The 25,227-nt window shown below is 38.2% G+C and overlaps 1 protein-coding gene and 1 non-coding gene across 2 annotated transcripts in view; one reads left to right on the forward strand and one right to left on the reverse strand.

Moving 5' to 3' along the window:
* The first annotated feature begins 2,588 nt into the window (after window positions 1-2,588).
* Window positions 2,589-25,227, forward strand: part of LOC146318420 (cadherin-12-like) — a 165,611-nt gene continuing 142,972 nt past the window's right edge. Inside the window, exon 1 of the mRNA XM_084732514.1 lies at window positions 2,589-2,759. The gene's annotated coding sequence lies outside the window, so the exon portion shown is untranslated. The remainder of the gene's footprint in view (window positions 2,760-25,227) is intronic.
* On the reverse strand, window positions 15,285-15,356 carry trnam-cau (transfer RNA methionine (anticodon CAU)). The gene has a single exon. It is a non-coding gene; the product is annotated as a tRNA-Met (tRNA).

Consider the following 25,227-nt stretch of genomic DNA (forward strand, 5'->3'; position numbering starts at 1 on the left):
TCCTCACCTGTTTTTTGACTGCCTTGGATTTGAACAGAGTGAGCGAGATAAGAGAGAGACAAAGCGGAGGTAACGCGGGTGGAGGGGAGGGACACCGAGGTAGTCTGTCAACGAGATAAAAGCAGACAGGAAAAAGAAAGTCAGACAGAAAAATAGCGAGAGCGATACAAGAGCTAGGTTGGGGTGTTTGTATATAGGTCAGTCAGCAGTGAGGGACACTCATCCATCAAGGCTCGATCAAAAATGCAAGAGCTGCAGCTTTTCTGATTAGCAGTTAGATTAAAGACACGTATAAAACAGCTCTGATCATCTGTCAAACTGCTTGGCCAAAGAGACCAAGCTGCTGTCAAGTAATGAGGCTGCATGTGATTCGCCACAACACACACATTTAAAATATGTATTAGCTGAGACTAGCAGTCCTCCCCCATAAACACACACAGCATCCCATCACATGTTAAGTCTGTAATTGGCTAAGATAGGAGCCAGATGAGGGTCTTTGCGGCAACAGAGACCCCTGCAGCGTCAGGCTTTACAACGGGGGAGGGGGGTGATGTTAATCCACAATTTAGTCTTTTGTCTGTGTGTTTGTTTGTGTGTTCACCTGCTGCATGCGTGGTCGTGGATGCATGTCACGTCACAAGTGCGTTTTTGCATGCATGCGTGTCATGCAGAACGACTGTTTGGGTTACTTTGTATGCATGTGTGTGTGTGTTTATGTTCTCTTTTTGTGTGTATGTGCCATCTTTTTTTTCTGCGGGTAAAGTCATCCCGTGTTTGAGCTCATATTCATGCAGGAGTCACTGTTTGTGCGCTCGGCTGTCATAACAGGCATACTTGTAAGACCGCGTGTGTGTTTGTGTGTGTGTATGATTAAGTGCTGGGAGAGAAACCCTGCTCGAGAAGCTCAGGGGAGATGCAGTCAGATAGCGTCTCAGCTACAATACAGCGAAAACAGCCGGCAGAGAAACAGACCGTTTGCCTGGAATCTTCACGACTGATACTCTGTCAACAACTCTGAACTATCTGTTACCGGGAGGGATGGGTGAGGGGGTGTGTGTGAGGGGGAGGGGGTGGAGGAGGAGGGAACAAGGGAATAAGATAAAATGAAAAGAGGGGAAGAGGCAGAGGGAGAGGTTCTGCCAGAGGAAGAGAGAAATATAAAGTTTTGTGACATTTTCAACAACAGCCTGAGCTGAAAGAAACAGACTGCATAACATTAACAATATATCTCAGGGTGTTTTATTACATTTTATTGATGATTCCCTTTCAACTAATGAATACAGTTCAGTACCATACATGTTCAAACCATTTTCTCCATCTTCTTTCATACTCTAATACTTTCTTTCCAAGACTGAGATGAAAAGATTAAATAGAGAGCTGGAGTCACAACGTGATTAGCGTAGCTTAGCATAAAGACAGGAGGTAGGGGGACAGAGCTCTAACCAAAGGCTTAAGTGCAGTTCAGTAGTAACACAAGTAATATACAGCAATATAAAAACAATACTTTGTAGTGGTAGTGAAAGCTGCGTGCTGGAGATATTTTCTGGCCAACGTTCATCATGACAAATAAATTCCCAAAAAAATTCAGAAATCGAGAAACGTTTCTTTCTTTCTGAGATTTTTTTTTACAAGATGTTCGCAATTATTGAACACGAGCACCGTTCACTCCTGAGAGAGATAACAGCGCTCACAGCATCAACTGATTTAAAAAAAAATGTGAGGAGAGAGAGCGTGCATGAATAAGGGCAGAAGTGTCGACGTGATATAAAAACATTTTTTTTTATCTTTAGTTCTGTGGTGTATCAGTGAAGTGTATGAACTACGCTGCAGGCTGGAGTCTGTTATACACTCATCTCCAAATGTGTGTATCTGTGGAATCCCATATCCACCAATATGATAGAAAAAAAAAGATCCTGTAAATCATTATAATGAAATAATGCCTTGTAAACTCAAAAATTCAAAATATTCTCATTCTCAAAATGACTTATGTACAAACAAAATATGTTGAAGATATTAAGTAATTCTTTTGAGATACTAAGTCATTAAATACAGAAAGTTTCTCATTATTTTGAAATGCTAACTCAGTATTTTAAGATGGGGATTTTTGTATTTAATTTGTAACATAACCTCCACATATTTCCATGAAACTTCATTTTTTGTGTTTGTTTTGATGTGAAAGATCCTTAGCAGCAGAATTTACATACTATGCAATAAAACAGTATGACTACAGGACATAAACACTCTTAAGCTGAAATAATTTCATTCTACACAGAAGAATTAACACAGAGACAGCAGATTGATGCCCATGTTTTACCTCATTCTCAAAAAGAAAGTGAATTTTTCAGCATTTCTTGGCAACATGATTCTTAATTAAGGTCCTGTTAATAAGAGAAATTTGAGTTTTAGGGGGAAAAAAACCTAGAGAGCGAATGACAGAGAGATGAATCGGAAGAGGATTGGATGAAAGTACGGCAAGGGACAGAGGGAGGGAGAGGAGGTAGAGGAGGAGGAGGGGGGTCAGGGGATGTATGAGAGAGAGAAAGAGGCTGAGAGAGGGAGGGAGGGACTTAGAGGGAAAGAGGGAGAGAGAGAGCTGAGAGGATACACAGAGAGGAGAAGAGAGGGCAGATAGAGCGTGCTTTTAGTTCAACAGGGTGAACTAACGGAGAGAGGGGAGGCAAACCGCCGCGGGGAGAGTAACGTGAAATATTTGGAGTCCTCAGCAGCAGCTCGGAGGGACACTGAGAGGCTTGTGTGAGGTAACTGCTCTGCTTCTTCTACTCCTGACACTGCTTGTTGATGAGAAAAAGAACAAAAAAAAAAAGGCGCTGATTCTACACCAGAATTTCAATATGAAGTCTCTTGAAGAGCTACTTGCCGGTTTCTTATTTATTTAATGTGCTGCCAAGAATCAAGGTTATTCCTCAAGTATTTAACGTGAGAGGTGGGACAGTAAGCCGGAGGGGGGTTGGTGGAGCTTCTAGTCTCTCTTAAATCAATTAAAGAAGTGACAGCTACAGTAGAGGAGCTGCAAGCAGGACATGTTGTGCATTCCTAAACAGGAAAGCCTGTTCACTTCACTTTCAAGAACATGCCTCTGGTTTAAGCCCTTTGATCAGTTTATGATGGGATGTGGAGCTCCTTTTTTTTTTCTCCCTCAGGAAGTTCAGTGTCATGTATCTGGCTGAAGGGCTTGTTAAGAGGGTTAGTGGACAAGTCAGAGTTCAGTGCAGGAGGCTGGCTGGTGAGGCTCTGCCACTTCTCAATGAAACTGAATGTTGCACCTGTTTATGCAGCAGCATCTCTTTAAAGATACACTTACAGGCTGACTGTTGCTCTTTCACAACTCGACTGTGACCTGAGTTGAGCTGCGGGGAATTTTTAGTAACATGTCTCATGGAGTCCATTAACATTTTAGCAATTTCTGCTAATAATCATTTATATGATACACATTCCTTGACATTAATGTAGCAACCCTTTTATAATTCCATGTTGGTACATTTTCTGTGTAGTTGTCATGCTTGGTGTAGCTTATAAGATTATACTGCAGTCCTCACTGTAGTGATACATTAAATAACGTCTGTATGTTATATTACATTTATGGTTGCATCACACTTTAAAAAAAAAGACCCAGGTACTGGGCCTAATGCAAGAACATTTTTGTGTTCTTATCTTAAATTTCTTTATCTTTTTTGTGTGGTGGGCTCGTACGAACATGTCAGTCAGATTCAGCAAATGTTTACAATTTCAGACAGCTGTGCAATTCTGCCTGTGAATATCTGAGAGCACAAGTATCATACTTGTAAAGTAGCATAATTAAGGCCTCAATTATATCATATAAGGCTGTGCTTCCTGTCCCACATGTCAGGAAGTGCTCATTCATGAAAATGGCATCAAAAAGAAAAAGAACTTTATGAGTTTGGAGTTTGACGTCCTGCTTTCAGACATTCATTAAGAAGATTATATCATTTTAACAGCATCAGCAGTGGAATTAAAAGACCTGCTAAAGTAAAGACACAGGAAAAAACGAGCGCTGCCCTGTTACCTGAGGGTTGGACTGTCACTGACATAAAGATAAAATGTCTTGATATGAAAATTACTTCAGAAAAAAAAATTACTCTCCATAGCAAAGCGATCGATGACTGCAGCGGGAGGAGGGATGAGAAGGAAGGGAAGTTTTCATCACAGAGACAGAGGACAGAATAAGTGGGGATGTTGCCATGAATAGCAACTTCATAAACCTGCATGTGCAGCCAATACACCTGACAGCAGGTAATAATACATCATCAAATGAATGATGAGAGGCTTTAGATATAAATTTACATTTATGTTATAATTTGAAATGCAGTCAAACAGGATAACACTGACAAAATTATGAAGTGTAATTTATTTTCAAACTCAAAATGTCTTCAAACTAATGAAACATACAGTCATTAGTGAGAAACTTTAGTTTGGATAACAGCAGACTGACTGCACATGACTCTACGACAGGTCTGGACCTCGTAAACTGTGTTTGTATCTGAAAGAAAATTCATAATACAAGAAAATTGTTGAAAGTTCTCCTAAATTACTGTCAGGATTAAAAACAAATCTGTTCATACGGGTTGTTCTTGCATGATTATATCTGTGTTCTCAGTTTTGGATGTGATGCAGTGGAGTAGGGCTGGACGATATATCGATTATATTTGTTATATCTGAGGTTAAACTGATGTGTGAAAACGGATAGAAGATACTCAAGTTTTCGGTGTTTCTACTGGTCGCTGCTGAGAGGCAGTTACTTTATTTCAGTCAGTCATAAAGTGTGAAGACCAGCTCAGATCACAGTATAATACTCACTGAAAGGTTGTGTGTTGTGTTTGCTGTCACAGAAAAGTCCCTGTTTATGCACCGTTACTACAGTGTCTGACTACTCTTAAGTTCAACTTAGCTAGTCAGCAGCTACAAGAAACTGTGATGTCTTTTAACCATGCCAGTAAAAAAAAAAAAAATCACATTGCATGAGAAAAAGAAATCGATCATCCCGTCACATTTGTTACTCTACCTGTGGCACCCTAGCTCAGAAATGTACCTGGAAGACCTCCAGTTTTAGGCTGTTTTAATTGTCTTCATCCTGACTTGTAACAGCTAACTAGCTAACTCACTTTTACAACAAACCCCTCTAACCTCTGACGCACAGGTTACCCACAAGCCAAGCAAAAGTACCAATACCCCACGTTAAAAATACCCCACCACAAGTAAAGATTCTGCATTATAAACTTTAAGGTGAAAGTATGTCAGTATAGAAGAAATATTTACTGAAACTGTCAAAAGTAAATGTGCAGGGCTCCTGTGGCTCAGTTGGTAGGACGTGTGCCCCATGTGCTGAGACTGTCGGTCCTCTGCAGCGGTTGCTGGTTCGACTTCCACCTGTGGCACATTTGCTGCACATCATCCTGTCTTTCTCTACCCCCCTTCATCTATCAAACAATGATAAAAGCCCCCCTAAAAAAATCTTAAAAAGGTAAATGCTCATTGAGCAGTAAAATGTTCCCTGTCAGTGTTTTACTACATATTATATCAGATGTTTCTGAAGTAATTGGATTGGACAAAAGACAGTCCATGAGTACTGATATAGAGTACAACAACACTGGGACTTTTGACTACATGTATCACTCCACTTTACAAGTCTTCTAATAACTGTTAGCCCACATTAATGTGACAATTACAACTAGCTAATTACAGCCAGACAAATGCGACTAACAGTTAGAGACAGGAGGAGACGGGAGGTCTTGGACATGATTCAGGGCTGATTTTTGTGGGATCACTGTCACACACGTTTTAATCTGACAAAAAACACATTTGGCTACAAGAACAGCAGTTTAAACAGCTTCTGATCTGTTACTCAGGGAAAATACCCGCTCTCATGCATGTGTTACCATTGTTATGAAATGATTTGCATAAATATAGTCTATACATACATGACTTAAATATATACATTATATTATAAGATTGTTCCTTAAATAGTTTTCATGATTAACAGATGGATTTTAGTAGTTTAGCCTCTTAAATCAGCTAAAATAAGATACTTGCTATCATAAAATCCTGTGGTTTGTTTGTTTCCTATCAGACCACAAAGAGTCCATTTGGAAGTGGACTTTGACCCACCTTTTGAAGTAGTCTGGTTGTTTGGTCTGTACCAGACTGAGTCTTAAAAATTAATCACGGACATTCAGTCTCCTAAGAGGTCTGAGCTGAATCCAGCCTTCAGGCAATTTTATCGATCCATCGGGGCAACTAGGCTGGGGAGCTCTGCTGTGGTGACGTGTAGACCTCCATAAAGTCAGCAAGCTAAAGGTAGAGTGCAGGAAAATGTGGCTTGGCAACAGTCCAGTCCACTGATGGAACTATTTGTTTTGGCAGAGCCAAATAAATGAGTAAATAAACAAAGAAATCAAAATGTGTTGTCATTTATTACTGTTAACTAATAAATGTCTATAGGAAGAACTGTTGTATAAAAGCAATATCACACTGAGGGGGTGCTGTTGGACTGAATAATCAGCATAGCTGTGATTATCCTCCTACAACCCAATCACAGCTGTGATGATATTCAGTCCAACAGCAGCCCCTCTGATGTGATATTGCTTATTACTGCTGTAGATGTTTAAGGCTGTGCTCATTTTAACTACTTTTTATCCCCCTGGTTAGTTTAATCAACAGCAATGCATCATATTCTATAAGATCATCATATGTTTGCACTATTTGAGAATTTACAGTATGTCATTTTAGAGCAAATATGTATACTGAGATATTTATGTATTGCAGAATAGCCTCAAAATAGCAAGATATTATTTTTTAGGGGAGTGGAGTCTTTATGAATGTGCGTAGTGCAAATAGCTGTAAACACAGCATATTATCTCCTTATAAAGTGGTATATGTTGGCAAAAATATGTGACAGAAAGTTATTCATTTGGAGTTGTGTTTGATGACAAATTTATATTGTCCTGTTAGCTTTGTTTTGGTCTCCACCAGCTCCCGAGGAAGCATCTCTTTAGCTGCTAAATGCCCCACTATGTTCATAGGCTGGTTGCTGACTTTGTCCGTCTGATGTGTGGTACTGAGCAGGTGCTGCACACTGAGTTTCTCTGTGAGCTTTTTGCCTGCTGGAGGGTGAGGTTGATGAGAGCTGTGAGGATGAACCAAAACAGTAAAGTCCTGCGCTGTAAAACCAGAGAAATCAGCTGAAAGATGCAGAAACATTCTGTAGGGCTGGGAGGACTGCAGTCTGTTGTGTTACTGTGAGCAACGGCTTTCATATGTATCTGTTCTTTTTAAATATAAGGAATACTTACTTGTCCAGCTTTAAGTTGGACACTGGGCATGCTCTTTACACTAAATCTGCACTTTAGACTATTTAAGGTAAAATATATATTTATTCTTAAAATGCAATAAAAAAAATAAATGAAAACTTTATTTTAATACCAGCAAACATTTATATTGTTAAATGCAGCCTGTCATCATCAGAAAGAGGAGGCTGCTCACTCCACTGCAGGATGTTAGGTTTGCTGGACAGCGTCAGTGCACAGCCGTAGTCCTACTATTGCTGTTTGGTGCTGCTTCTACAGCCAACAACGGTGGAAAAATACTAAGGAAAGGGTCATCAAAAACGAGTGCAAACTCCTGTAAATGATGAATTTCAGTTAGTATATATTTGAAAAGAGTGTGAGCTGGAGGAGGGGGCCACCCAACTCTTATTAGGGGACGGTAACAGGCTTTTTAAAAGTGTAAGACACTGACTTACAAACACTCGAGTCTACTCGAGTGTTGGCCCTGCAAGGCTCAGGATGATTTTAAAATAGTGGGCGGGGTTTTAGACATTTTCACCCTATGAAAAGAGTTTTCATAAAGTAAACAGAGCTCTAAGCTAAGGATCTACAGGAAAGGTTGAGAATAAATACACTTGGCACTTGGCATGTTTGTTGGATTACACTAGACGAGCAGTATGGAAGCCTTTTCTATTATTTTTTGGTTGTTTTTCTCTTGGAAAACTGGTCACCATTCACTTTCATCCTTTGTGAGATTCTGCAAAACTTTTTCTGTGAAACTCCAGCTGTGTTTTGTTGACTAAATAACTAAACCCAACCTTAAATTGGCACAAGGTGAGTAGATAATGACATGAGAGTGTCATAATGTTAACCACATTAATGTCATCATGTACTTCAGGTCCACTGGTGCCTGTTGCTGGTACTCTCTAACAGTCTTATATGTTGTTTAGGGAATGATTGGCAGTCGAGGTATGAGGGCATGTTGATGAAATCACACATGAATAAAACCTCTACACTTTCCAGAAGACAAATATGAGAAGAAGCTCTCCTCTAAACCAAAAACTACTCAGTTAAGTCTGATTTGCCTAATTTACCGACTCGCTTCATGATCAGACAGACAGTTTTCCTCGTCTTAACTGTTTTCAGAGTCAGTGATGAGAGGAAACTGTTTGTTATCCCAATAAGGAAGCAGTTTCATCATGGGGGAAACAAACTTGAGAAACACTTTTAGTTTATTTCTTGACATGTTGATGTAATTCAGGTGAGAGGTAAGAAATTCTTGATTTGAAATTATGATGAAAAACAGTGATGAGACACTTGAATAGCCACAGCCACACTGTGAGTAATCTGAAGTCAGTGTGCAGAGAAGCAGTAAAAACTCTCTAGGGGAACAAGTCAACAGTAAAGAGAAGGTTTTTGGGTACGCTGATGCTAACAGGCAGGGGCGTTTATAGAGGGGGGCCACATGGGGGAACTGGCCACCCCTGAAATCCTAAAATATGATTGGGTAACAGTCCAGTGAGAGGCGGGATCTTTGTTCAAACCAACTATTTGATGAATATTTTTCAATACGCATTTTTTCTTTTGGATGTAGACATGTTTTAATTATTTACAAGGTCTTATTATTCTTATTAGTTCATTATACAATATAGTGCTGTATAATGATAAGGCTTGGGGAGTAATGGATTACATGTAAGGTTACTGTATTCCATTACAGTTACAGATAGAAAAGACACAATCAGATCACAGATACATTTAGTAAAAATGAGGACTAGTAGTAGGATTGTTAAGACCTCCAAGTTGTGCTGGGGGATGAGGGGAAAACTTCTCAAATTTCAGCTTCTTAAATGTGAATATTTTGTTTTCTTTACTCCTCTCTGACAGTAAAATGACATTTGAGGACATTATCTTGACCCCTGATCAACAGTTTTCACCATTTTCTGACATTTCATGGACCAAACAACTAATTGACTAATTGGAGCAGATAATCGACTGATCCATCCCTAAAAATACTATATTAGGCTAAAAAAATCTCACCATATTTTATACTGAGGTAATCTAAAAGTAACGGAAAGTAATCAAGTTACATTACTTTAATATTGTAATACTTTGATTGCGTTACTGGCTACATTTTTTAACAGATAATTAGTAATTGTAGTGGAATACATTTTTAAAGTAAGCCTCCATCCCTGATAATAAGGTGTTAGTTGTAGTTCCCTTAAAAACAAAACAAAACAACACATACAAAAAACTATAGCAAAATAAAACTGTTTTTCATAGTAGAATGCTCACAGCCATAGACGTACAACAGAGGTACAGTTTCTTTTTTTTAGGACTATTCATTAAAAAATGTTAAAAGCAATAATGTAAGAAACTGTAAGATACTGTATGTACTGTAATGCTGGCTGTTTTAAAAACAGATATGTCAAATAGTAAATGAACAATATTCCCACATGTTTGTGTGCGAGCCCCCCTGCATAAGTCAGTTGGGCCACCACAGTCAAAAAAGTCTGGACACGCCCCTGCCAGCAGGACTAAAACAGAGGCTGGCACTTACTTGATTACAGCTGATATAATTAGTCAATCAAAAGAAAATCAATTGTTGACAAATCTAACAATTGATTCATTGCTGAAGTATCATCAAGCATCATCCTCTGATTGCAGTTTCTCAGCTACTTTTCTCGGATCATTTTATATCAGTACTTTGTGTTTCTGACTGTCACTCAGACAAAACAAACAATTTGCAGATGGAAATTTGGCAGACTTAACAACTGATCCAGAGTAGATGATCTGTTTGAGTCATATATGTCTGAGCTATTGTGTGTTTCTTTCTTTGCATCATTATTTTCACTGCAGGTAATACAATTTTGAGGTATGGTTGTTTGTATCGGTGTGTTGAATACACAACATTGTGGTGGACTGTGGTGTGCAGGTGTGACAAACTCAGCAGAGAGCAGATTTAACCTTGAGCAGCATGTGTTATAGACAGCAACAGTCTGAGCAGGGACACCGCAATAAAACCATCTGTACTCACACAAGAGTCACACATCACTTGTGTTCAAACCATATAAACTAGGATGTATTTGTATTTAATGTCTGACAGAATGCTACATTTTTTCATTTCACAGCATAGTGAGCAGCCATGTCATTTTTAAAAGTGTCTCAGAGTTCTCTTAATGCTAATCAGAATACACATTTTTAAACCATAATTCTTATTTAACTTTGATTAGAAGGGCTACAGAGTTAACATGTTATGGTTGAGACACATCTGAAGTGAGACAGGGGTCCTTAAGGTATAGCTAACCCTTTTTATGCCTGATTAAATCATGTTTTTACAAAAATCTGATGGAAATCTGGAACACAACCTTAAAGGACCAACATCATTTTCAAAACAATCAATTTTAAAACAAAGATGATTATAATAGCTCATTTTTACATCTATGTTATCAGTAGGTATAGTTAGTTTTAGACTTTGAAAGCTTTTATCACATTTTTTAATTGTTTTAAGTTGTGAATTCTTGTCTGAGATGAGACTGTTTTCTAGTAAAGAGCAAGTGTAGAAATGAAAGCAATTAAAGCAAACCAAAACAGTTCATAAATTACATATATTTAATGTACATAAATACTTAAAGAATACATTTTCACCCCTCAGAAAACTGGAATTAGAGTGGTGGTATTCTCCTAGCTGTTCAAAAGTCGAGACTTAAATCTAAAGGTGACAGGGCTTTCTCCATCAGGGCCCCTCAACTGTGAAACGACCTGCCCAAGGAGATAAGGCTTGCAGATTCAGTAACATCTTTTAAATCACTGGTTAAAACCCATTTTTATAGACTTGCTTTCATGTGATGTCGATGTTGTCTTATTCCATCCCTTTATAGTTTATGTTGACTTGACAACATCATGTTATGTCTCTGTAATCTCTGCCCTCTTCATTTGAACTTATTCTTAGTGTCATGTTTTTCTAGTTTTACTGTTCTTATTTATTTTACTGTGTTTTATTGTTTTTTTTCCTATGTTTTAGTGTCTTTGCTTCAGTCTTAATTAACTCCTGTTTGTCTCTCTGTTGTTATTTTTCCATGGTATCCTGCTCTTGTGCTCTTTTACTTTGTCTGTCAAAGCACTTTGTAAACTTTGTTTTTAAAGGTGCTATATAAATAAAGTTATTATTATTATTATTATTATTATTATTGTTATAATGTTTTAAGTCCTTTTGGAAGGACATGTTTTGTCCAAATTCTCAGGAATGGATGAACAACAAATGACCTGTGAAAATGCAGAGTCAAACATAAAACAAGACTAATGTCCATAAATCCATAGCCCAGGCTTATTATGGGAGGTTTCTCAACCGCCAAAGCCTGGAATGCTACAATATACATTTTTCTAATATATTTCTGTCCAGGTTTGGTGTGGTTTAGTCGAAATATTACTGGAGATGCTGCTGCCTCAGCCCAATAATACTGTAAATGCACGTACACCTGTGACAAACAGGGTTGGCTGTTCACATTGAAGAAAGGCGCCTTGCCTGAAATGTCTTCTTGTGCTGAATAAAATATCAGAATTGGAGTGCGGTGCTGGACATGACAAAGATGCACAACTCATTTTTCTCTCAGAGAAATAGAAATTCCTCCCTGTATAGAGTTAGAATATATCAAGTGGCTCTGCTCTGATTTCTAATAGCTCTTGGGTCTTGGTAACACATTTTAGTATTAGAGGACTCACCTCAAACGAACCTCTTACATTGGATGAACCTGCTTTGAGCGAACATTCATCCTAGTATTCATTTGCAGTGTGTGCATGAAGTATAAATACCCCAACATGTCATTGTTTAAAATCTTACTTCCAAACCACAGACATTATATCAGCCCAGTACTGTAACATCCTCCACTCTCCTGTACATAGACAAAACAATTCTAACTCAAGGTCCACTCACTGTACCACACAATCTCTGTCATCAAACTGAGTTTACTCAGTTGTCATGGAGATGGATCAGTTGACATGAGCTCCGTAGATGTAGTAGAGGTTTGGTGGATGGATCCATGGGCAGGGATTCATGTCCTGTCTGAAACCAAAAGTCAATGTTATCTTAAATTTTAAGTTACTTAACATGGTCACATGACTTGCATCACAAGTTGCTTTTCTTACATCACGTGATGTATGTAACATGCACTGGGGCCAAAAAACAAACAAACAAAAAAACACAAAAAACCACCGCTATAGAGAAACTCCACGTGAATAAAATAAAATAAAATAAAATTTCTCCATCACAAAAACAACAGTTAACAATTTTCTGTACAAACACATCACAGACACTAACAGAAAGCAACAACTGTACGTTGAAAACACCAACAAAACGCAACATTTGTATTTTGGAACATAAAATAGTAAATTTAAACTCTCAGCAATGCATCATGGGTCTGAATCCTACAGCACCCCACAATAGTTGAAGGATGCCATGAACACTGAACAAACCTCCCAGATGGTGAAAACTCCCAAACACAGTCCATCAACAGTTCTGTCACACAACTTTTCACCACTAGAGTTCAGTTTCAGCTTCATGTAACCTTACACAGTACAATAATAATAATAATAATAATAATAATAATAATAATAATAATAATAATAACAATAATAATGGCTGATTTTTTCCACACAGAAAATCAACAGGAATCGATCTGAATAAGAATGAGGTTTATAAGCAGAATCTATAATGACATTGTTATCAATAAAAACATATCAATTCCCATCCCTAATCACGTTCTTATTTTAATGTCATGATCTTTTCATAAACCTAACCAATTATTGTTGCCTAAACCTAACCAAAGTGCGACTGCTTCACAGCGTTGAGCACATATTAAAATGGCTCTCTGGCAGCGTCCCATATAGCCGCCAAAGGGTACCTTGTGCATCAGAATGCACAGCAGGGTGTGACAAATATGTTGGTATTTGACAACTTCAGATGAGAAAGGATTGGTGTTGTGGGACAATGTGCTATAAAATTGAAGGCCCATGTACTTGTGATGCTGTGAAAGATTTCCTTTAAGAGCATGGAGCAGGAACTTCAATGCTACATGCTATCATGAAATGCACGTTTTTTTTTTAGGTGAGTGGGACAACCCTTAAATTAACAGAAGAGTTCAAGACATTGTTAGACCTTGTTTGCAGCAGAGTCATTGATATACAGGATGGTATCGTCAGCATAAAAACTGACAATGCAATACTTTGTTGGAAATAAGAATTAGTTTTTGTGTAGACTTATTATAATGTTGACACCTTTGTCAAACATTTGCAGTCTTGAATTGAAACAGTCTACCAAGAATGTATGGTTGAAAGCTCTGGAGTGGACCTTGAGTTGGGACGTTTTTTGTCCAGAAGCATTATTGAGATTGACCACTCAGTCCTGACAAAGGTGTTGGATGATCGGGTTGAGGTCAGGGTTTAATCCAGTTAACTTCTTACACAACAAACTGGGGAAACCATTTCTTTATGTGTATGGGGTACTGATGAGTTGAAACAGCAAAAGACAGCCTGGATATCACAGCGCCTCTATGCTTTTCACATGTCATTCATATCATTCCACACCATGTAATCTATACTGACTTAAGCTCAGTTCAGACCAAAGATTTGCGACAAGACTTTTTGAAACTTGCAATGTGTCATTCTGCAATGTTCTGATCACCTGTCATTTTACACCAATGTGACTAGAATAGACGCTGTATCATCTTCATTGCAAATATTCTATGTACTTGAGCTCTAACTGCCGGCAGTTTAGGCTTTTTCTTTTGTAACTGCAGTATTTGTAGCATCTTAAAATATTAATGATTGTAGTGATAGTGAGTGACTTTCTACAGTAGCGTTCATAGTCTTGTTTAAACAGCGAAAACATATAAGGTGTGTGTGGACTAGTGTGGCTGAGTGGAGGGAGAGACAGAAAGAGACACACTCACGTCAAGAACGGAACCTCAGATGCTTGAAAGAATTCACAAGGGGCACAATGAAGAAACAACATGGTCAAATCTCATCAGAGTTTCACAAATCAAGGGTTCTGTTCTAGAGACACACAAGGAGCAGCTGTACGGCGTAGTGCAGGTAGCGAGAAAGCCAGTGATCAGAAATGAAACATTATTTTCTGATTGTTTCACAGTGGCAGCACAAATAAACACCACTGCACAACAACAATTGTGTACAAATGTTGCAGAAAGCCTTGTGTCATACAGACACGGCTGTTCCTCAGACAAACTGATGAGCTGGTCCTCTTTATCCTATGTCCAAAACTCTGCCATTTCTGACAGTGACCTGAGAGCTGACTTTGCTACAAGCTGATTGGCTGTTAAAACAGTGACATTCCAAGACCAGCTGTTGATGCAGACGATGCCATCAGCTGGTTTGAGTCGAGCTGAGGCGGGCCAGCTCACTACACTGCAACATCTCCCTACAACGTTCTAGAAACAATTTTATCGTGTCTTTGGCCATAGTTAGACTTTATGCAGAGATGGCATGTCATTTTTGAGCGAGTCATGGAGAGAAAAAAATGTCAGAAAATGTTAACAAAGTCAGCATCAGGAGGAAGTGGGGTGGAAGGATGGGTTAAACAAACACAGGACTTGGACCGCAGTTTGTGTCCCGCGGAAAACCAAAAGTCAGTGTCGACTTATTGTAACATTAGTAGGTACACACAATATACAAAATTCTTCCGCTAGACGTCTCTGACATTAAAACCATACCAAAATATGACACTGGAAAGTGGCATGGGATCATGGGAGTTGTTATATTCACTTTTAAAAAAAGCACATTGGCTGATTACAAGAAGCAGAACATCCTTTATTACTATTCTGGCCCCATGCAGTCTGGCTTCAGTGCCTTGTTTAGGGGCACCTCTCCAACTATCAGTCCACTCTGCACTTGGACCTGAGCTGGACTTGAACTGGCTACCTACTGCTTGGCAAGCCAAGTCCTAATGGACTGAGCTACCTCTCAAAACACTGATAGCAGAGGATGGTTTCGATCCATCGACCTCTGGGTTATGGGCCCAGCACGCTTCCGCTGCGCCACTCTGCTGTGAAACACCCCAAATGGGATTCAAACCCACAATCCCTGGCTAAGGAGGCCAGTGCCTTATCCATTAGGCCACTGGGGCTTCACATAATAATATGATTCAGGCGGAATACATTTTCATGATGAGGTCGTATTACAGTTTTATTCATGTTACGTCTAATCACATTCACAACAATGTATCTGACATATCCTGTGCTTTACTGGAAGTTATAGTAACTAGCAACTAGTTGGGAGGAAACACACTGTCACCTTGAATAAATAATGTACTGTTCTGAGTTTGTTATGTTTTTTTTAGTTGTGTAGTTACCTACGTTTCCATCAATGTGTATGGCATTTTTAGACATTTTAATGTGGAAATATTAGATATTATAGATTTAATGTACTTGCTTAACTTACATATTAAGTTCTTCCAAATTTGATGTCATGTAACCCTGAACCTAACTTGACACGTGTAACTAATTTATTTTAACCATCTTTCCTAAACATAAGGGAGAAATCTGCAATATATTTACTGTAACAAGTCAAATATGACCACACAGAGACCAAGGAAAGTTGAAATACTCACTTCTCTGGCTATGACACTTCAGCCACACTGTCCCCGTTTGAAATTTCTGTTCCTTGGCCAGAATCACTCTTTGTTTATTTTTTTCACATTAATTTGAGATAATTAGACAGCCGTGTCTTTTCATGAGTTGTAAGAAGTCATTAATAATCTTGTAGAAGGTACAGATGTTTATAACTGTTAAATTGAGCAAAATATTAATGGAGTTTGGCAGGCACTGAAACAGACAGTCACTTAACTCATCGTCCAGAGTGTGTTATTTCAGAGCAGTGAGCTTTTGTTTTCTGCATAACAGGCTTAACTTTAATTTGACGGACAACTGACAGATGAAACAGCTAAAAACTTGGGAGGACTCGTCCTCGCTTGTTATTGTCAATTTACGATGTTGTGTGCATCCTGCACTCCTGTAGTGTTCCTGCAGCCTGCAGAGCTTCTCCAAGTCTGGGAGGCAGGAAGAAATAACTTACTTCAACCAATAAATCACATATGTAACAGGATTACAATTTATTTAATATACAGTCTATTTCTCCAACTCACTACTTGACTGCTGGTCTCACTTTTTTTTTTTTCATGTGCAGTTACTACATATTGCTCCTTTAACCAAGTAGTTTTGGTGTCTAAAACTAACCAAACCATGGTTGTTTCACAATGTTAACCACTTCAGAAATTAGACATGAAATTAAAATTTAAAGTAGTGTGCTTTTAATATGCCATCCCATGACATAATGGTGACAGATAAGATCACAAAGCTTGAAGTACTATTGTTTAAAATGTCATTGTACCCAGAGCACTACAGCATCTGCAATATGAGAGTCTGAGGCTGTCTGTCTTCTTAACCACCTGTTCCATCTTCTTTTCTGATGCGTGCATTGACACAAAAACTCTTTGTCTTACACTTGAAAGAATTTACATGCAGGAGTGTCTGCAATGAAACGGTAAACAATAACATAACCTAGCAACGACCACAGCCCACACAGCCCACACAGACCACATCACCGTCTGCAATGGACACGAAGGAGGCAGACACAATAATTCAAGCTATTGCATTCAAGATATACAAAGGACAGATCATATAAAGATGCTTTGGTATGCTATTATTACCTGCAGGTTGTGTGGATCCTGATGAGGGGTTCATGGTGCAGTGACCAGAAAATCTGATCTGTTTGTTTCTTTAGCTGAATGTCATATTAACAGATGTTCACACATGAGGGTGGCTGAAAACCGCTCTGAAAATATCTCTAAGTACATCATCACATACAGCATCAGAAATAGTGTTAGAAAATACACTGTTTATGCTTTAGTGTCTGCAATGCACACTTCTAATGTAAAGATTCTGTGTTAACACTTTATATATTAAGGTGCTTGTAATAAGCATTAATTAATAGTTAATGAGGTTCTCATAAGGTGCTCTTAAACATTAATATGTGAAGACTATATAAGACTGTATAAGTATTAATAATAGCATAATGAACATGTTTATTGTGTTATGTGTTATTATGACAGCCTTATGAGTTTCATATAATGGTAAAAGCATCATAAACACATTTATTGATTTTAACTAACCTACCTATTATGTGATTGTCAGACCTTTACTAAGCTTTTGTTGTTGCTTTGTTAAGATTTCTGCATACTTTATTATGCATTTATTAGCAGTTAACTATACACTTACTTACAGTTAACTATGTGTTTTCGTGGTACCAGATCTAAACTGTGAGCAGTGCTTATTATAGTTAATTAATTCTTTATTATGCAGTTGTTAACAGTTAACAGTGCATTTTGGGGGTACCAGAACTAATGTGTGAACAATGTTCATTAAGCTTAATTAATCCTTTATTACAGTTAATTATGCATTTTGGGGTATCAGATCTAAAGTGTGGACAGTGCTTATTATGTTAATTAATCCTTTATTATGCATTTATTAATAGTTAAGTATGAATTTTGGGGATACCAGATCTAAATTGTGAACAATGCTTATTGGGGCCAAGTAATCCTTCATTAAGTACTCATGAATGGTGAACTTTGCATGTTTGGAGTACCGGATCTAAAGTGTGAACAGTGCATATTAAGGCTAATTAACCATTTGTTGTACATCTATTAACAGTTAACTATGCATTTCAGGGGTCCAGAGCTAAAGTGTTAAGAGTGTTTATTAAGGTTAATTAATACTTCATTATGCACTTTTTAATAGTTAACCATGTTTTTTGTTTTTTTGTTTTTTTTGTTTTTGTTTTTTTTCAAATTAGTAGTATTAGTCTTAGTATTTTGAGACTTTGTGCATATTGGACAGTGACAGCTGCAGAGAAGAAGGAGAGAGGTTAAAGTAAGAGGGGACTTCCTGAGCCGGATTCAAACCAAGGACACTACAATAATCATTCTACACATAGAGCATGCACTCTACCATTTGAAATACTGAGGGAGTTTGTGAGCCAAGCTCAACTCATCTCAACTCAACTTTATTCATAAACTTTCAGACAAACATAAGGGCCTAATTGTGTATGCTTATTACAAGCACCTAAATATAAAGTGTTAGTGATTCGGGTCATGGCTGACTTCACGCCCCAGTGGATCAGCCAGATGTGAACAGCAGTGATGTTGCTGCTAATTCAGCATTGTTTGCCCTCAGCAACAGGGGCAGGGAACACAGGGGTGGTTACTCAGGATGGAATTAATTTTGTTAAACAAAGACAATTCAGCATCGCTAATAATAACAGAGTGCAGCCTAACTCTCTTATTCACCTTCAGCAGCAGCAGCGGTAGCCTCTGTCAGAGGGAACACTCAAATCTTCAGTTATCTCCTAAAGCTCTGCTGCTTGACTGCAACTTCAGCTGTGGCCACAGAAAAAGATTGGGACACCACCCGGGAAAAACTGAGCCTGACATAGAGAGATGACCTGCATCTTAGCCACCCCCGACGCCCCAAAGAACACTGCCAGGAAGCCACGAAGCACACGTCTCATTCAGCTCCACTCCACTTATTCTATGTCCTTTCCTATCATATCGTGGTATGTCGCTTACCAAGACGCTAGTGAACAAATAATATGTACCTACACCACAATGGCTGGGTTGCACTAAGATTTATTTAATCTAAGATTAGTACTAATCTGAGTTTAGTAAAACTAGGTTTGAAATAAAATAATTCAGATTTAAAATTGAGCAGAGGTCTGTTGCACAATTTAAAATTAATCTTCATTTAGTAAAGCCAAGTCAAAATTAAACCAAGTTTAACTAATATAGACATGCTAGCTTACCTAAATTAAAATAGATAAATACAGATAAATAAATCTGAGTGCTGTTGGGACCCAGTAAGTATAACAGATGGAGGAAAACCATTATCTTTCAGTTGCTCTGTATTCCTTAACAAAATGTTACACTGTTTGCTAACTACCCTAAAAGTAAACTAAACATGACATAATTTGGTAGGTAGCTGGTTATTCTTGTTAGCCTACTCATGACGGCTCAGCAGAACATAATTCTGCTCAATCCATCTCAAAAAGGCAGCTATTTTAAGAGTTAAACCTCTAGTCTAAGTTTAAAATTAGTTCCAGATCACAATTTCAACCCTGTTAAATGTTTTGGTGCAGCAGAAATGAATTTAATCTTTAGAGTGAAAACAAAACTCAGGTTTATTTTAAATCTTTCTTTAAAATTTTTAAGATATTTTGGTGCAGCATAATTTAAAGGTTTAAAAATGAATCCTTGTTGGTGCAACCCAGTTTATGCATAAATTCCAAACTTAATGAAATAATGTATACTTTACGTTTTAAGTGGCTCTGTAAACATGAAGCCAATAAGATTAATCTGTTGTTTAAATATAGACCTCACATCTTAAAGGAATAGTGCAGATTATTTGAAGTGGGGTTGTATGAGGTACTTATCCATATATATTCCTGATGTTAAATTGTTTTACCTCACAGAATATGTCAGTTGCTTCTCTGCTGTTGCTTCAAGTGGTTATTTTTTTGTGTTACTGTGTGACATTACCAATGAAGTTTGGTTACTTTGGAGAGACTTATATTTGGCTTCTATAACAGTGATTTCCTGTCACCAAATGCTGCCTGACAGCAAGATAACGCAGTGAAAATATTTTAAATATAGTGTAGATTTAAACTGATATTGCTTTTTTTTAGGTGGCTAAACAACATGTTGCTACTGACCCTGTACACCCAGTAGAACATTGCTTAGCTTCCCACACCAGTACTCCTGCTGCTTCTCCAAACTGGGGGCATGTTAACCGCCATCTACTGTGTATACACTGATTATGGATAAGTACCTCATAGAACCACATCTCAAATAATCTGAAACTGAGTTTTAAATCCGGCCTTTATAAGATAATTTATTTGTGACAAAATACACAACAAATAAAGTTTTAAACTTGAAGTTTCACACATACACACACTCTCAGCCACTCCGCTTTATCTGCTCTTTGTGGGTGTGTTTGGATCTCAGAAGATGATTCATATTGCTAAATATCAGACAGTGACTGTAGTAAATTACAGTAAAGCAGTCAGTCCCGAGAGGTCGTGGTTTACATTGATTTTAGAACAGTTAAGGGCCGACGCAAAGCAATAGGGTTTAATGTGAAATGCAGTTTTCATTTTGCTTTTGTCCACAGGGTCCACCACAATCAACCCAGAATGAATAGAATGTAATTGCTTTAATCCAAACTGAGGGTCTGAATACATATTGTCTGTACAAGAGGTGTTTTTGTTCTTTTATGAGCTGCAGAGGTCAGCTTGAAGGCCCCAATACCCACTTTAAATCAAGGCTGCAGCTCTATGAATATGGAAAAAGCAGACCATGAATAAGTAAATATATGAAAAAAAAAATCTATTTCCTGTCTAAGTGCTCTTGCTATAGTGAAGGAAGTGCTGGTGATAGATGGGAATGAATGAGTGTAATACATTGGCAGCGTGGAGAGTTTCTGTGTGGCTCCAACTGGGGCAGCTCGCCTTGTTCCACCTCAGTGGAAGATTGATGACTTCTGGGTTCTGGGATTTGCACCTGTTTCCACTCCTCTGTCTCCCCCTCTCCCCTCCTATCCTTCCCTCTATGTGCTCTGCTCTCTCCCCTTCTGTTCGCTCGCTTTATTGTCATTATTAAATATTAATGAGAAAAATGATATCATTAATGTATCAGAATTCAATTTTCATTTGAAGATAGAGTGAACACATGAGCAGCTTCTACAGGTTTCGTCAGCAGGCCTGTTGCACATGGACTGTAATGGTTTTACTAGAATGATACCAGTATATTTAAGAGATAGTTCACCAAAAAATTCAGTCATTATCTACTCACCCTCATGCTGATTGAAGGTTGGGTTTAGTTATTTAGTCCACAAAGTTTCACAGGAAAACAGCATTGCAGAATCTCCCAAACAATAGAAGTGAATGGTGACCAGTTTTCAAATTAAAAAAAAAAACCAACAGAATAAAAACATAAAATGCCTCCATACTGCTCGTCTGGTGTAATCCAAGTCTCTGCCAAGCTGACTAAAAACATATTATTTAGCATTTTTTAGCCTGAATCTTCACTGTAGATCCTTAGCTTGGAGCCATGTTCATGTGCACACTGTCTGAACTGTGTTTGTTGTGATGGTGTGCAAACAGCATGTTGGGGCTTTAGGAGACTTGGATTATGCCAGATGAGCAGGGTGGAGGCATTATATGTTTTTTTCCAGTTGTTTTTTTACGTTTGAAAACTGGTCACCATTTACTTCTATTGTTCTGGAGACTCTGCAATGCTGTTTTCCAGCAGTGTTTTGTGGACTAACAAAGCATACCCAACCCTAAATTAGCAGGAGGGTAAGTAGATAACATCAAAATGACACATGTTCTTTAAATGTCATATGAAACGTTTCTAGTCAGTACGGTTGGGTACCGTTCACATTTTAACCAATATGGTACAGATACCAGTACCTGGAAATCAGTGTCGGTACCCAATGGTACCTTTTTTTTTGCTATTTTACCCTCTCTGTAATAACAAAAAATGACAATTAAATTGTAAAATTGTTAATTATTTTGAATATTTTGTTATTTATTTAGAGCATTTCACACATCAAGCTAAATAAAATCCCTCCTTCAGTCCTCTCAAACCTGTCTCCACTACCTGCAGCCTGTCAGTCTGTCATCAGGGCAACACTTTTGTTTGGGTTGTATAGGAGGCACCCATGATACATACTGTAATATTCCCCCTTTAACAGTGTGCAATTCACAACTAATGGTTTCTCACAAGGTTTCAGACATACTAGTAAATCTCACACATTTTTGTAGCATGCTTAATATCATGTTGGTAGGAGTTAAGCCAACCAAGACTGAAAAAAGTCATTTTTTCTCCAACAACAACTTAATCCAGTGAGCTAACTAATCACTTGAAGATGTTGAAGAAGCTGTTGTCCTCCATTAAGGCTTTAGATGCTGGCTGCAGGTGTGCTAACGTTAGCTGCAGCTGCTGCGGGGAATTAAGAGTTCAGGCTATGATGAATGTTGCACTCTGTAGCTTTTCACTGGACTGTACTTAGTGTGTTTTAGACATGTTGCCCTCACCAGCTTTGCATGTTACATTACATATACTGCAGCCAGTGTTTTCTCTGTTGAGCTTGAAAAGTTTTACCACACTTGCAACTGCCTATTACTAACTCACTCACTCCACTGTGTGACTTGAACAACCGGTTGCTACTCTTGCAATGATTACACTGCGAGGTAACAAAATTTGTCACTGATTTATTTAACATAAATTGGTATTTGGTAATACCAATGTAATTCCGTCAGTATGCTTACAAGCACTGAGTTTGGCACCCAACCTCACTGGATGTTGGGTCAGTCTTCAGTGTTACCTGTTTTTATTTATAGGAGCAACTCAACCAGTAATATCTGAGATAATGCTGGATATCTGCTGCCAGCCTAGCGTGTGTGTGTATGTGTGTGTGTGTGTGTGTGTCACTAAATGACTCTTCGGTGTGACTGCTTCTCATGCACATGCTTTTGACTTTCTTATTTCAGCACATTTCAGCATGTATATTTTGAGGGTTTGCATATATTTATCATTTTATTTTTAGTTATTCTTGGCAGTGTGCATGACGTGATTGTTGAAATACCCATCTTCATAGCCTGGCAGCCAGAACAAGCCAATGAACCATTTACAGGGGTGTTCAACATTTGGCCCGTGGGCCAGAATAGTCCGACCAAAGGGTCACCTCCAGCCTGATAGATTAGATTGCAAAGCGTAAAATATTACAGAGCATTCATTAATTCCAGACCAGAATACAGTCTGAAAAAACACTGAATACTTTTTGTTCCTGTTGAAAGGTATTGAGCACTGTCCAAAATATTGTCCATCAGAAGCTTCAGTAAAAGGAAAAGTAAAAAAAGAAAAAAAAAAAAGAAAAGGAAATTCTTGTGCCAGATTTCTCTAAAATTATAGTAACACAAGAATAACAACAACAGAGTATCAAATACAAGTAAATATAAAATATAAAGTGTACAAGGAGTAAATGTAAAGACAGCGCCTAACAGAATAACAAAAGAAGTAGGTAAGTAAGTAAGCTAAAATAGAAAATGTAGTATTGGAAATGACATTGAAAAGTAGTACTGGTAGTGTTTTTGAGTTGTAATGAAAAGTTATACTACACCGTATAATGAAAGTAAAAATAGCACATGATATTACACCTAATAGAAAGTACTATTCCATATGATAATACAAAGTAATATTACACATGATATTTGCACCCTGCTGGTGAGTCACTGCCAAAACATCAGAGTTGCAAAATGGTGTGTTAGGCAGGAGATAACTTCTTCATCATTAGCTTCCCTGAGCTTACCCATCTGCCCAAACTGTTCAAATTGCATTGTGAAAAGTGCATTTCAAAAAACTGATGCATGTCCAAAGCTTTGAAATATTCTCATACCACCGAACCTTGGAAGCCAAAATACAGCAATCGGGACAGCTCTAGTGACAAGATAAATAAAAGTAAAGTACATATCTCTGGGCTACTGTGACATCTGAACTACAGACTGTATGATCAGAGCAAGTTTCAAAGAGTGACTTAAAGTTTATTCTAAAAAATCGACAATTCCAGAATGAACTCACAAGAAATTATTTACTACACCACCCATAACAAAGTATTCTGTGTGTCGCTTGAAACCCCACTTATTTTTCTGTTTGTTCCCTGTGCTACTGAAGTTGAAAACCCCTGATGTATACTTATTAATTAACTTGCTCCCAAACCGACCGCGTCTTCATTGTCCTTGGAGTCAAAGTCCTGGTCGGAGCAGCTGTGAATCACCTCAGTACTGTATTCCCTGTCGTAAAACTAGTCTCAGTCGGTCTTGGAGGCTGTGTCCCAGTCTGACAGGACAATTAACTTTTCTAACCAACTAATGGCAGCCACAGCACAGTTATCAGCGGTGCAGTGCAGCTAACAAATAAATGAAAACTTGGTTGAGTAAGACTGTTCTCACTGACTAATTTGGTCTGACAAGAGCATAACAACTGACCAATCAACCAGAAAGTGTACGTCATTATTTAGTTTCTTTTTTTTACACAATCCATCCTTCTCTCCTGCTTACTTTACTATCTCCCCTGCTCTCCTCCTCTCTGCTCTTGTGTTGTACATCATCCTCTGACTGTGCAGTTAAATCAACACAGTGTGTGTTTGTGCTCACACATGCAGAGATCAGCATGCCTCGCCCAGACATAGTACCTGGATCGCTGCTATGCAAACTAGCTTTTTTTTTTCGCCCCTGTTTCATCAGATTTACACGTTTAATATTCAAACATTGGGACTGCATTCACCTTATAAATATTTGCTCTAATATTTCACACGAGCGTCCTGCAGATCATCAGTGTCAGAGCCACCTTTTTAAAACAGAATCATGCAGACCATCAGCAAAATGGAAATGGACTCATGAAATTTTCAGCACTCGAAACATGAAATTACTCATCATGGCAACTCTGATGGAACTGATTTTACCCCTGAGAGCGCAGACTATGTTATATTTTCATTTATGAGTTTTCTGTGAAAAAAACAAGCAACACTTAGTGATTACAAGTACAAAAAGCAGAGGCCTTCAACAGTCACTGATAGAGTAGTGAGTATGAAAATGTCACGCATACATGCTGGCTCATTTCTTTCTTTCTTTCTTTTTTTTTTTTTTTTTTTGAACATTTGACTAATTTACTTTCATTCCCCTGTGGCTCATTCTAATATCAGTGAGGACTGGGTTACTTCTGCTGAATGGCAGTGGAAACATAAAGGGTTTTGGTACTCTATTAGACACCTGTCCCCAACCACACACACACACACACACACACACACAC

The sequence above is a fragment of the Lutjanus erythropterus genome, chromosome 12 (assembly GCF_056507025.1).
Source record: "Lutjanus erythropterus isolate fLutEry1 chromosome 12, fLutEry1.hap2, whole genome shotgun sequence".
NCBI lineage: Eukaryota > Metazoa > Chordata > Actinopteri > Lutjaniformes > Lutjanidae > Lutjanus > Lutjanus erythropterus.